We start from the raw sequence: 4566 nt of genomic DNA on the forward strand, positions 1-4566 counted from the left end.
CCTGCCTATGCAGGGGGTCAGACTCGATGATCTCAAGCAAATCCCGGGACGTCTCAAGCAAATCCCGGGACGTTTCTCAAGCAAATCCCGGGACGTCATTCTCCCCCTGTACTCGGCCTTAGTGAGGCCGCAGCTGGAGTACTGTCTCCAGTTTTGGGCTCCACAATTCAAAAAGGATGTGGAGAAGCTTGAGAGAGTCCAGAGAAGAGCCACGCGCATGATCAGAGGTCAGGGAAACAGACCCTACGATGACAGGCTGAGAGCCCTGGGGCTCTTTAGCCTGAAAAAGCGCAGGCTCAGGGGTGATCTGATGGCCACCTACAAGTTTATCAAGGGTGACCACCAGCATCTGGGGGAACGTTTGTGCACCAGAGTGCCCCAAGGGATGACGAGGTCGAATGGTCACAAACTACTTCAAGATCGTTTCAGGCTGGACATAAGGAAGAACTTCTTTACTGTCCGAGCCCCCAAGGTCTGGAACAGCCTGCCACCGGAGGTGGTTCAAGCGCCTTCATTGAACACCTTCAAGATGAAACTGGATGCTTATCTTGCTGGGATCCTATGACCCCAGCTGACTTCCTGCCCTTTGGGCGGGGGGCTGGACTCGATGATCTTCCGAGGTCCCTTCCAGCCCTGATGTCTATGAAATCTATGATATATTATCACAAGGACAATGATCACTTAACGTAGCTGATACTGATCATATTTTTATGTTCTAGAACTGCTTTGAAAAATGTAATTTGGATTATACCATGTAGAGGGGGAAAATATTTGCTTCTATCAATCCAAAGATGAAAAAAGGGATCGGCTTTTGCCCTGGACAAGGAGTAAGTGGTTTAATTTATTTTTAAATCAAGGAGTGTTGTTGATAGCTCAGAAAAAGGACCCCTAAAAGTGATGGAAAGCGATGGTAATACAGATCTGTGTAGCAGCCATGTTTCTCTTTGGCATGGCTGCCTTGGGGTATGTTATGTATACCACTTACCATGCTGCATCTGAATAAACGGTTTCATTTAATTTGACTTGCCATGGGTTATATTTGGATAGATGGCTGTTTTGCTGGCTTGCAAAGAGGAGTTTAAGGCTGCTATGCAGAACATCCCATATTTTATTTCACTGAAGCATTTGGTTTTGTTCTGAGAAAATGATGCATCACATTTTTTAATTTATGTCCTTCACAAATTTTTTCAACCTGTTGGAGGTGAGGGAGCTGAAGGTGTTATATGTGCTGTTTAGTTTAGCTCAGAGTCTTTATTTTTTTTCCTTTTCACCATATTTTTTTTTCATTGCAGGGCCAAAAGAGCTACCCTGCCAATCACCTTTCCAACCCTAGTAGCCTAGGACACAACCATGGTGGTCACAATGAGACCTAGTCACCAACATACACAGAGCTAGTAGGATAATTCAATATGGTAGAATGCTCAAAAGTAGACTTCCTAGCTGCTTGGCTTGAGCTGCCCTTCAGGGTGAATTGCATCTTAGACCCGAATGCAACCCAGTCATCAGATGGGGAAAATGAGGAATGAGCCAAACTTGTTGAAAGGTACATGACTGATTTTGTAGTATGTCAAAGAAATGCATTCAGGCCACTTTGGGTATGACTTAAAAAAAGTATCTCAAGTGCATAGAGCCTGAGTCAGCATTAATCCTTTTTGGGAAAGCTGCATGGCACCACAGTTCAACTGGGATATCTACTGTAGGTGTAGGAAACCATGGGGGAAGTCAGCACCATGAAGGTTTGTGAATGTACAGTCATTGCTATATTGGAAAAGTAGGACTTGAAATGAGGGTGGATAGAGAAATTCTCATAGCCAGGCTGCCAGTCTGACCCCACCCTATGTTGACAATGAGTAACCACCCTATGTTGGAGATGAGTGAAAACTTGGGTGATTTATCTGAAATAACTTGATTGTTTTTGTTTAAGCTGCAAGTGAGAGTGCTGTCCTCATACCAAGAATTATGGCTACTTGTTAACAAGCTTGCTGGAGGAATTGACAGAATAGGGAAGGGTGGGGGAAGCTTGCACTTCCATGGTCCTTGTTGTCTTTCTTCTGTAGTTGTGGAGAAATAAGAACTTTCTTTTTCAGTGCTTTGCAATCAGGACATTCCCCTAGGTGCTCAGCTGCTTCAGGGATATAAAGCCAAGACAGATGCTGAGGGCTTATCTATACATGGTCATCAGTAGGCCTTATAGAGGATGAGACAAAGCACACCCCACCTACCTGAATCTGTTCACCTGGTCCAGAGCTGGAAGCTGCTCTAGATTTGTTCCCAGCAGCTTTTCTCAGATTGCTTCAGAGTCCAACAGCTTGATTATGGGAATGGGTGTGGAGCAGCCTTATGGATGAACTTCTGGCTTTAGAACATGTCAGCGGAGTCAGGTTGATGGAGAGTGGTGGGGAATACTCAGCTCTGTCTTCCCTGGACCAGCTGCTAATACAGTGTCTAGGCCAAGAACTAATTATTAGGATACATGGGGTACATGTCAAATAGACAGTTCTTCTCCTTTGAAGAAGTTTCTTACTGATATGTCCATCTCTTGTTGCTGCGACCTTTGACTCTTTCACCATGCTGCAAGATTTATTGAATCATCTCTGTATATTTTCCATGTCTCTGCAATTCCTTCTTTAAAGCTTATTAACTCTATCCTGGGAAAGATAAGAGCTTGATGAGAACCCACCCCCTGCAATGTTGCTATCACCAGCAATGAAAAAAGTAACTAGGCACTGAAGAAAACAAGTGAGCACTGAAATAAATCATTGGCAGTTGCCAGCAGCTGTTCTTCTTGATCCTGAACATCTATAATATTGTGAGCGAGAGAGACAAAATATCACCAGGCGAGCAAAGACTCAGTGTGATTTGTTGCAGTAAATGAACAGCTGATGGCTTGTCCAAACCTGATGCACCCAATCCTCAGTCGGGGTAAATCAATTGCAGCTCCATTGACTTCAGTGCAAGGATGTTGATTTTATATCAGGTGGATATCTGTCCCTTGTTTCCAGCTCATGCCTGCTTTGCTTGCTGTTTTGCAAACTTGCCCTTTTGCTGAACCCCAAGTCCTTCATAAATAATAAGTTGGCAGTAAGATTAATTCCTCACCAAGTGTTCAGCAGCACAGCTGTTGTTATCTAAAGTCATCCCAACTGTATGAAGATTTAAGTGGCATCCCTGTGGGTCAGTTATGGACTAGATTTAGAGAAACACTGAACTGAGCCATTTTGCTGTTCTTCCCTCTAGAATCTGGTGCCTGGTAATTTGTGGGCCCTGGCAGACATTATATTAATGCTGTGATTAATGTGTTAAACAAGCCATATTCTCAGCCAATTTATGGCATCATAAAATGTCAAACCAGCCACAAGGATGATCACAAAGATGTGTATAATGTAGAACATATTTGTGGCTGGTTTGTATCAAACATTAAATTGAACATGTGGCATGACCCAGTCCCCGTGCTGACAATCAGGTGATTGTTGGGGTGGTGCTGCCCAGAGGTCTGTAAGTGCCATGTGGTAGGAACTGATCAGGCACCTGGCAGCATCGTGCATAGCTTTCAGTTTGTGAAGGGAGGGGAAGCTGATCAGAGCTGGGCACTTGGCGGCCCTACATGCATGTGTCATGATAGGACACATATTGGATCAGATCTCATTGCACGATTAAATCAATGTGTGCCAAGGCCCTGTCTGAGGTGTGTATAATTAAGCAGCTCATCTTCTGTGAAGAGCAAGTGAAGCCCACTATGTTCAGTAGGGTATAAGCAATGGAAATCAGTGCCACCCTCTCCCCTGGGCTAGTTTGGACCCAGAACTATGTGGAGGCAACCCTGTGCTGGGGAAGGTAGGACCTAGCTTGCATTTTCTGCTCTCCTTTCCAAGAAGCCTTGGAGAAAAATAGCAAAGGAGCAAGTCAGGGATGCCAGCTGGTAGGGGCAGTTTCAGACACCTCCAGAGGATGAATTTTTAGCCATTCAGAGCAACTTGGACTCAACTTTCTGCCCTGTGCTGAGTGGCTGTTTGTTCCAACCTTTCCCCTGCCTCCCTTCAGTCTCTTCACCTCAGCTTCCCTCTACACCTGACCCTTCTCAACCCCCTTGCCCTTTCCTTCTGTGGCCCCTCTCCCTTCACTTTTATTTTGATTTACCTGTGCTCCTCCTAATGAACCTTTCTCCTAATGTATCATGACACTAATATGCCATTTAGTGCCGCAGCATTATTCCCTGTTTGTGTGCTGTGTATCTTCCCTTTTCCTGTGTTTGTGTAGTCTAGTGAGACTGTAAACTCTTTGGGGCATGTGCTCTTGACTACTCTGTGTTTGTCCAGGTTCTCAGCCCTTAGACACTAACGTAAGAGACATGACAAATAATTTCTAGATCTGGATGTGGCATTTTTGGAGGAAGTATGCCTTAGGGCTGTTTGCATAGCTCTGGGGAATTAAAAACACATGTAGGGCTGATTCCCACCAGGCACCTGTACAAAGCTTATGACAGCAGAAGAGTGTCCTTAATGTGCTGTGATATGGCCCTAGAACTAAAGCCTGACAAGAGCAAGTGTGGAAGGTTTGAGCCTCAGC

This window comes from Alligator sinensis, unplaced genomic scaffold, assembly GCF_000455745.1.
Source record: "Alligator sinensis unplaced genomic scaffold, ASM45574v1 scaffold692_1, whole genome shotgun sequence".
NCBI classification, from domain to species: domain Eukaryota; kingdom Metazoa; phylum Chordata; order Crocodylia; family Alligatoridae; genus Alligator; species Alligator sinensis.